The sequence below is a fragment of the Hyaena hyaena genome, unplaced genomic scaffold (assembly GCF_003009895.1).
Source record: "Hyaena hyaena isolate Hyena2069 unplaced genomic scaffold, ASM300989v1 scaffold_129, whole genome shotgun sequence".
Classification (NCBI taxonomy): Eukaryota; Metazoa; Chordata; class Mammalia; order Carnivora; family Hyaenidae; genus Hyaena; species Hyaena hyaena.
The window spans coordinates 1,627,847-1,638,055 of NW_024080763.1; the positions used below are offsets into that span (position 1 = coordinate 1,627,847).

General features: G+C 45.8%; 1 protein-coding gene across 1 annotated transcript in view; it reads left to right on the forward strand.

Annotated features, from left to right (window-relative positions):
- Nucleotides 1–9,020: 9,020 nt before the first annotated feature.
- FAM53B (family with sequence similarity 53 member B) overlaps nucleotides 9,021–10,209 on the forward strand; it is a 106,997-nt gene continuing 105,808 nt past the window's right edge. The window contains exon 1 of the mRNA XM_039237907.1: nucleotides 9,021–9,335. The gene's annotated coding sequence lies outside the window, so the exon portion shown is untranslated. The remainder of the gene's footprint in view (nucleotides 9,336–10,209) is intronic.

The window sequence follows — 10,209 nt, forward strand, 5'->3', positions numbered from 1 at the left end:
CTCTCCTTGCTGCTCATCAAAGATGGACGGAGTGTGGTGGGGAGAAGCTAAATGTAGGAGAGAGTGGATGCTGCCAGCGCACGTTTTCTCCTAACCCCTCCTCGTGTATGAAAATGTCAGTCCTTTGTTCCCATCTAATTTTAGTATATCCTGGCTGGAAAAAAAAAAAAACAAAACCAAAAGAACCCACGTTAGGATGCTTTCCAACCATGGAACTTCGCGGGGCGGGGTGGCTAGGGAAAGAGTGGAGGAAGGAGCAGTTTACATTCCATATCCGGCCCCCTTTCTGCTACAGCATCTAGCCCCCACTCTGTTGATTTTGGTAATGAAATGAATTTAGATGCACTGAAGCAGCAGTAATTAAGTTTTCCTTCCATGTCCTCAACAAGAAGCCTAGTTGGAGTCTGAATGGGGAAAACCATAATATGGCATTTAATAAAACATACTGGGCTGAATTGAGGAGCTGTATGCAAGTTTTGGAAGACGGGCTCGAAGTTGTGAATGAAAAACACTGCATGCTGTCTTATTCATAAAATGTAACCTTTGAGGCCCATTTGTGATTCAGCGAAAGTGCTTCTGCGCCATTGTTTTGAATGGGAAGAATATTTGCTGATTTTTGAGAAGCAATGCTAAGCGAGGCGCACGAGTCAGAGCCATTTATTCCTGTGGGGGCCCTAACGTGTCTAGCAGGAAAGCTCTGATTTTGTGAAGAGAACCACTTGGGTCAAAAAAAATTGATAATATAGTTTGCTCAGGAGACAGGATTGAATTCCATATGGCTTTGTAGTTGGGAGTGCCAACTGGTGTGGTCATTATTTAGTTAAAAAGCAATTAGCTGGTTTCAACCCTGAGGGGAAGTCCACGTACCAGACCTCACTGTGCAATAAGCCCGTCTTCTCCAGAGGTTTGTCGGTTTAGTGCTCTGAGCTTTCGTCTTCGAATCTGTACAGTGAAGGTGTTACTCAGCCAGAAGTAAGAGGGTCCCTTTTGTTACTAAGTCCTTTTGATTCATGATTCAATTTATGACAAATGCAGTATCATTATTTTCTGAACTTGAAATTTGATTTGTTTTCGTTCCTTTCAGTCTATAGTAACACAGTGTTTGAACTCTGTTAAGTAGTAGAATACATATCAAAGAGAAATGATAATTTTGAAATACTGGATTTGGGAGGGAAAAATGATGGCAATACAGGCAGGTCACTTTCCCTTTCTGGCCCTCAGGTTTCCTGTCTGTAAAATGGGGGTGGTCAGTAGGTGATATCTCAACTACCGGGCTGCCATTGCCTGGGTAGCTTAAACAACAGAAATTTACTCTTCACGGTCTAGGGACCGGGAAGTCCAAGATCAAGGTGCCAGCAAGATAGACTTCATTCTGAAGCCTCTGCCCTTGGCTTGTAGGTGGCTGCCATCCCCCTGTATGTTCACACGACCCCTGGTGCATGCTTCCAGGGGGAGAGAGAGAGCACAAGAGCAGGTTCTCTTGTGTCTCCCTCTCATAGGGGTGCTAATTTCATCATGAGAGCCCCGCCTGCATGACTTCATCTAACCCCAGTTACCTCCCAGAGGCCCCATTTCCAGATACCATCACGATGGGGATTAGGGCTTCAACATGTGACTTTGGGGAGGGGGGGTTGTGACACAAACATTCAGTCCATAATACCTGCTGAAATTGATCTGAGGTTTGGAGACAGGCTTACAAAATAGGTTTCTACTATAAATGTTTATTTATTTATTTTGAGAGAGAGAATCCTAAGTAGCTTCTCTGTGCTATTGGTGCAGGGCCCAATGAGGGGCTCAGTCTCATGAACCGTGAGATCATGAGCTGAGCCGAAATCACTTGTCAGATGCTTAACCAACTGAGCTACCCAGGTGCCCCAGGTTTCCACTATATATGGGAAGTTTAAATACTCCCATTAGCTAAATATCAGTTTTTAGGTCATTTTACAGGTCTTTTAAACAACGTTATCTATGTGTATGAAAAAATAAATGTACATATAATAAAAGATTTGAAGCATAAAATCATGTATTTTTCCATCTAAAAATGTCTTTGTGCACTCATTGGTAAACTTTAGATTTGAGTAATGTTTGTCCCTGGTGATATATTTGATAATTCAGTTTGTATTCATTTGACCATAGCTATGTTTTATCCAAAAAACTTAGGAGTTTACGTCTAATTGTTTAGTCTGCTTGGATTTTATGTATAGAAAGATCGAGATCAAGATTAGGCCTGAGTCAACACACAGGAATCACACTGACAGCTGACCTAATTCAGCACTGTACAGCCCCAGGGCTCTGAGACTTCTACCTTCCCTCCCATGCCATGCAGAGACCCTTGCTTGAGTAGGGTATGTGGGCGTGCCCTTCTTAGGCCCTGTACCTCTCTGGGCTACTGCCTTCCTGTCCTGTACCTGCTTATCCCCTCAGTGACACTGAAGTAGGTTCATGGTGCTGGGAAAGTGCCTGGTGGGTAGCACATATCTATTTAAACTTGGTTTTCCCTTCAGAACATTTCTTTGGAGCAGTTTCGAATAACGGAGACAAAAGTGGTTGCATAGACCTCACATAATAGAAGTGTGAGTGAGTATTAAATGAAAAAAACCCCCACAACAATGTGAAGCCACTTAGCATGATTCCTAGCACACACCAGTGCCAAGTAAGTAGTCTTTCCTCTAAGAGTCCTTCCCATTGAGGCTAATAGATTGACTTGAGATTTTACTCCTCTGCCACTGAGTTATGTGTTCAGGCCCACTGTATCCCAAGAACGTTTCGATGGTGGGGGAGAGGACGAGTGGCGGGTGAATGAGTGAGAGTGAAAATTTGGAACAGGTGGGCCTTCCAGAACTTCTTAAAAAATCATACTGTGTAGCTCCTTCTTCTTTAGTCTGTAGACAAGGCTGGTGCTGAGGCATCGTTTTTTAAGCTAAGAAAGGAGGACCTGATAAAATTCCCGATTTTCAACAAACAGTCTTTATGATGTGTTTCAGTAGACTCTAAGGATACTCAGATTTAAGATCGTTATCTGTTTAAGTGGTAATTATTTAGTAATAAATGTGGTGTGATGGGGAAAATGTTCATTTGGATGCATTTGAATTGAAAAACAAATGGCCAATGACGTGATGCAACTTCTGTCGTTAGGTCTGAATGCTAAGGTGCTGTTTCCAGTGACAGGAAGCAAGGGGACTCGGAGCACGTCCCTCAGCTAACCCTGCATCAGGTTCACTGAAAGTCACGTTGGATTTGGGTCTCACTTGTTATTCAGGGAGCAGCGGGCTAGGGTTTTATCATTGATTTCCACCTCGCATCATCTCGATTGGATTTCTTTGATCAGTGAGTCGTATTTAGTTTTCTTGTTTCAAATTGAGTTAATGGTGCCATTCACAGTGACATTTCAAAGTTTGTGGTTGGATAATACTTTAAATAGTTTATCTGATTTGACCTTGGTTTATAGTGGAACTGACAGCATAGGATATCACGTATAGTGAATCAGTTGCTTAGCCTACCTAGTCTAGAAAATATTTGGTTTTCAGATTTGTTTGTTTACTTAACCTTTTTTATTGGTGGGTAAGTGAATATCCCAATGCCTGGATTTGGCTTAGTGTGACTAGAGAAATACTGACAGAATAATGTCACTTTCTCTAGTGACAAAGAGCTGAAGTCTTTGAACTATTTTAAAAAAGTTCTATAGACATGAGGTCAGTATGATAATGATGTAGGTCTGTAGGATGGACATAATAAAAGCTTCCCTGAGTTGGGTAGTTTATTGCTACGATGATGCTTAAATAACCTTGTTTTGATCAAGACTTTTGTCTTGGTTTTTTGTTTTGTTTTGTTTTTTGGGCGGAGGGAGAGTTTTTTGGTAAAAGTTAAGAGAAGCTGTAAAGTAGTATTTAAAATAGCAAGCTAACTTCTATCAGCCCCTCTCTGTTTCAGGTCAGGTGCAGGCTATGTGCATAATAGGCACAAAATAGGCAAGGCCAGTCCCTCTTATAAACAGTAATAGATACAATAAAACAAAACATCTTTGCTTTTGATTAAACCAGGTGCAGGCTATGTGCATCCAAGATAGGCAAGACCAGTCCCTCTTATAAACAGTAATGGATAAAACAAAACAAAACAAAACATCTTTGCTTTTGATTAAACCAGAAGGGCGACAAACTGCTGAGGAGAGTTAAGAAATTCACAGGCTAATAACTATGTGGGGCACATGTTCTTTTCATACTGCTCCCAATCATGTTCTCCCCCCTGGAGCCGGGGACCGATTATTTTCCGCGATATTTTAAATCCAAAGGCGGCAGTCTTTAGATTGGGTATTTAAACTCTGTGAAATCCCAAACTGTACATCGTTTCACAGTTTCCTTTCTACGTAATGAAAATGAAATTCACTTGGTTTCACTTTTATGGGAATAGGCAGGACAGCAGTAGCTTTGAGCGTATCACTAGGGATGTGTTAAAAATAGATTTTACTTGAGGCAATGACACTACATGGTAGACAGTTGGCAGGAGAGAAAAATTAAGGTAAATTTTGGGCTTGTATCGTAAATACTAAATCTGAATTCTACTTAAGGCTATATAAGAAAAAAATGGAAATGATTTTCATTTGAAGATGATAGCGTAAACATTTGGGTGTGCTGTTGAAATATTTTTTAGGTAAAACTTGATGTATAACAATATGAAGATACTGTCACTTGTTTTTAGCTATGTTTTTGGTGGAATGACTGAGGCCAAGCTAGGTTATGGGTGACTGACTGGGTTAATAGTGATGTCAATTAGAGTCTACTTCAGCTCTGATCATAAATAGATCAGGGAAAGGTCAGGAATGAATTATGCTTTTCCATGTTACTCTTAAAATAGTAACATGGGTTTGATAAGTCTTATACCAGTAACTTTGAATATAAATTGTGAACAGCCTTCATTATACTTCCTTTTGTTTATTTACCATGCATAAACTTTTCACTGTCTTACTTTCTCGTGCCTGTGTTTTCTGGTAGCACGTAACACCAATAGCTACTATTAACTTGCCAAAAAAATAAAAGAAAAAAATATATCCAATTGAAATAAGTTTTAACTGTTGCTCTGTTCTTTTTAGCTTACATTCCCCAGAGCTCTTCCATCCAGGGAGCTGCAAGCGTGACATTTGCTGTGTTTTCAGCACCTGCCAACTTGGAGACCAGGGTTTGTGCTCGGGACTTAGGCTTACAACCCACACTTTGTGGCGCACAATGCCGTCCCAGCTGGCATGCCTCGTACCTCAATGGTGCTAGACATTTGGTTACAAAGCTGTGCAGATTCACATGCACTGATTTCAATAGGCATTCCGCTTCAAGCTGCTTTCAACTCTCATATCAAAGAAGTTAGATTGGTATCATTAAATTCACTGCCATCGAATTTATTTTTCAATGGAAACACATTTGTTTTATTTAGTTCTTGAATCAAAAAGTAACTTTGTCTTCAGGAATCTAAGTGCCTCTTAAAAAAGGTGTGTTTATAGATACAGGCGATACCTCTCTGTGTGTAGGTATTTATGGCTATCTGTCTGGCTATCTATCTGATCTCTGTCTGTCTGTCTGTCTGTCTGTCTGTCGATATGAGAGAGATTCCAGCCAGAGCTATAATTCCTTTTCTTCAGTGGAAAAGTTTCAGGACATAATATAAAAGATCAGAAAGGAGAGAACAGAAGGATTAGTGTGTCATCACATGCACATGTAGGTAGGGCTGCTAGTTGTAGCTAGCTCATAGATGTGGGAACAATTATATAACAAACTTATTTTTGTGAATAAAGTCTACAGTAGAAAATTGTCCCCATAGTAGATTCAGATTTTTGACTTTCCTCTATAACCACTTTCCACATTTTCCAAAGAAATGTATATTGCTAACTTGTTTTCAGTGGCCCGTCTCTTTGAAAATGCTTCAGGTGGACTTGGCGATGTCTTCCCATCATCTATTATAAGCAATTTTAAAAGGTTCTGCCTTATAAAAGGTCTTTTCAGATTTAGAAAGGACAGTGTGAAATGTGAATGACTGGCTTTTAATACAACAGTTGAGACAAACAGGCAGTGGCTTTTGGGAGCTGAATAAAGGGGTTAATACTTACACATCTGCATACTGTGCTCTTGGGTCCAGTGTCTAACAAGTTCGATATTTGTTTCATCCACTTTATTCTAAGTAGAATATATGCAATGTTATTCTCAGAGACAAACTAGTTTGTGACTTTTTAGTGGCGAGCTCTTTTTACAGAGATTGAGGGGTAGAACTGAATGACATTGACCAGTCCTTGCTCAAACCTCAAAGCTTAGCTCCCTGTTGCTTGAATATCACATTCATCTGCTTCTAAAGGCACAAAAATAAAACACCCACTAACTACCGGGGACACTCCTTAGTGCATATCAGAACCCAACCTTTACCCTCCTCTGCACAAATGTGCTTAGTGAATACTTTATTAGCTTGTTGATACAAGTTATAGTTGGTTACACCCTTTCTTAGTAAAATACACCCTTATTGTCTCCTGTTGCTTAAGAGCCTTACACTTGGAATAGGGGAACACTGTAGTATAGAGCAATCCTCAGTTTAAATTCTCCTAGGCATGATGAGGAGACATGACGCGTGTCCCTTTGGTGGTTCTGCTTTGAGAGGGACCAGGAGAGCCAGTATTGGTGTGCTTTCTCCCGGTTTCGTATACTAGTCTTGGAGGGAGTCTGTATGTGATCCCTGCATTTTATAGTTCCCAGGTGTTCGTGGCTTACCCCAGTTAGTGGTGGTCACTGATAATGGAAAAGTTACAAGTGATCATTTCGGATTATTTATGGATTTATTCCTAAATGGACTTACGCATTTGTGTTTAGATGCCTGGTTGTGTTCTAAATCTGGTTTTGATTTGGTTTTGACCTTTAAGGATTGAACAAAGGTAGACCGCCTCCCCCCACGCCCCCCACGCAGCTTACACTATTTTACGTCCAGAGTTCAGCTGCATTTATATTTACTCTTCTGAATTGAGCAAAACTGTAATATACAACCTTTGGATAGGACTTTTTAAGTTATAATAACTAGGTACTATAGCCTTAAAAAGTAGGGGTGTCTTAGATCTATAGGAGTTACTGCATAATGTGGGAGGACCCATATGGTATGGAAGGTTAAGTGACCTTCCAGGCCTTAATGTATATACTTTTTAGCCTTTGGAGATTCAAATTAAGGACATGAGAAATAGCCATTCAGTGATTAGTAGCACAACTCCTTGAGCAGGTATTTTAGTTCTGTGCATTTGCAAGAAAGCCTCAGAACCAGAAAAACAGGCTGCTTTAGGTTGGAAAGGAGGCGTTGCAGTAAAGGAGCTTGCCGTAACCACAATCCTTGGAATTTTCTGAGACTAAAATCATCCCGAAAGCAACAAGAATCATGGTTGCGATAATGGTCTTCAGGCTCGGGACCCCTGCATTTTGTTTTCTATGTTGACCTGGTGAACTAGTAAGTGTGGGAATAAGCTGAATGTTTGCCAGCAGGAGTCACTCTAGGCTTCCTAATAAAAAAGTAAATTAAACTATATTCTTAAAGTGCTCAAAGGCCGAGGTGACGCTGTGATAAAATGGCATTCGGCAAGTGTAGCAACCATTCTCAAAGAATCCCTTGTGCCTTTTCTTTAATTTAGGAAGACTTGGTTCTTGCCTTCAAAATTGGCCCTTGATAAATTCTTTTAAAGCAATCTTTATGGATAAGGATATCAGGATCTTAACATTGTCCCTGTTAGCTCATTTTGGCTCTCGTAGGATGAATTGGTGATATCCCACATCATCTACTTGAATGAATAGACTCACGTCCTTCTGACTCGTTCATCCTAATCTTGCAGAAGAAATCACTGGAGTGAGCTGGAGTTGGTGTGAAAGGAGATGTCAGCTCATGATTTTCTGAAAAAGAATGGGTCCAGTGTGATGAGAAACTGAAATATTTCAGCAATAGCCATGAAATATAATAGTTTCCCAAGTGCTCAAGAAGTTAATTGTTCATTTATGTTTGATACTGGGATTGAAACATTGGATTAAAACCAATTAAATGTTCCTAGAAGCAACAGAAAAAGTTTCCTGATTTATGAATAGAACCATTCAAATGGCGCAGACACAATCCATGTAAAGTAATGAGGTGTTTTGTTTTTTTGGCAAAGGAGAACACAAAACAGGCATAGGGGAGTTCTTAAAAAAAAAACACAAAACAACCTTCTCTTTAAAAATCTCTTTGGATGCAAGGTCAATAAAATAACATACACTAGTAGGACGGAGTAATGGGAAATCTAGGACTTCGCAAGGAAAACAGTCCCCCTCCCCCAGGTGAGCAGTACAATGAAAATACTCTGCTTATTCTATCAGGGTTACATTCCTGAACTTAAGTCAACATCCTAAGTTACAGAACGAAACATGCTCTGCCTCTGCTTAGCAACCACAAATCCTTCCTTCACCAGTTGCATATATTTTGCATGTGGCTTCTGAAGTACACATTCCTTTATTTCGATCAGCGCCCCGAGTTAGGAAACTAGCGCTTTATTTTCCCAAAGTGTAACAACACTAACGCGGCCCCCCCTCCTCGGCCGCCCAGCACGCCACCGAAACGATCGTTTCTTTGAAACCTCAAAACCCAACAAACCCGGAAGCTGGACGTCTGAAGTCCACGCGGCCCAGGGTGGTTGTTTTTTTTTTTTCTTTTTTCTTCCCCTTTGCTCCCGTTCGAGCGGGGGGCGGGGGAGACGCCCGCGGGACCCCTGGCCCCGGGCCCGGGCGGCCGCGGAGCGGGGGCGGGTGGGCGGCGCGGCCCGGGCCGGGGGCCACTTCCCGCGTCCCGGGGCCTCGCAAGCGCGAGCTCGGCGAGCGGCGCGCGGCTCGGCTCGCAGGACGCCCTCTAGCCCCGCCGGCGGCGCGCCGCGGCCCCCCCACTCCCCGCCCACCGGCGGCTGCGCGCACTGCACGCTCGCCCGCCGCCGCCGCCGCCGCCGCCGCCGCCGCACGCCCGGCTCCTGCACGCCGCCGCCGCCGCCGCCGCGCCGAGCGCCCGGGCCCGCGACGCTGCCCCCAGAGCGCCCGAGCCCGCGACACGCAGCCGAGGTCGGGCGGCCCCGCGGCGGCGGCGGGCGCGGCGGGCGCGGGCGGCCTGGCCGGGGCCGGTTAAAGGGACGAGTTGCAAACAGTTCAGGAAGTGACAAGTCGATTTCCTCCTCCCCGGGAGCCGCTCGGTACAAAGCGCTCGGCGCCGGCAGGACAGCGTGCGCGCGGCGGACGCGCGGCGGGCAGCCCGGACGACTCGGCGAGCGCCGGCGGCGACGGCGCGGGGCCCCCGCCCGGAGCGCCCCGCCGCGCACAGTAAGCGACCCGGGCCGCGCGGCGGCGGCGGCGGCGGCGGCGACGGCGGCGGCCGAGGGGCCGGTCCCGAGCGGAGGTCCCTGCCGTGTGCGCCGCGGCCGGCGGCGGGACAGACCCCGCTCTCGCGTGTGCTGGGCTGGCCCTTTTGAGATTTTTAAATTACGATTATTTTTTTAATGTCGCTGGCTTCCTTTTTTTTTTTTTTTCCGCCTTGTTTTCGGGTTGGGTCAGGCGGTTTCCCTCTGGTGCAGGCGTGAGACTTGTCAGAGCACAGCCGGGGGAGCGAGCCAGCCCGGCCCCTGCGGGGGAGCCTGCGCTTCCCCGGGGCGGGTGCGGGGACGGCTGCGCCCGGGGGCGTGCTCCTCTCCGCGTCCCAGCTCGCGCCGGCGACGAGGGCGCCGGGACCGGGGACCCGAGCGCCCCTGCTAACCCCGAACTTCCCGCACCGTTTGCAGACAACTCTTTTGTTCGCGGAAGTTTGCGTCCGCCGCCGCCGGGATACGGGCGCACCGCGGCGGGCCCCGCGGCTGCTGGGCCGGCCGGGGCGGTCGCCCTGGGGGCTGAGGGGGCGTCCTGTCCCCGGCTGCTGGGGGAGCCCGCGGCGCGGCCGCGGCGGGGGCTTGCGGAGTGGGGGGCGCCGGCGGGGCTTTGCACATGGCGAGAAGGGCCGTCCGGCACGGGCACACTGGTCGAGTCACGTTTTTGCCAGTCCTTGATTTGCAAGCCTGGGGGAGGCGGCTTTCCCGCTGGGAGTTTTCTCTTGGTGGGGCAGGGACGAAGGAGGCGGGGGCACCTAGAATCCGGGGACGGCCCTCGGTTTGCATTGTCCCAAGGGGCTTCTTGGGCACCCCCAGCCCCCCCCCCCCCCCCCCCC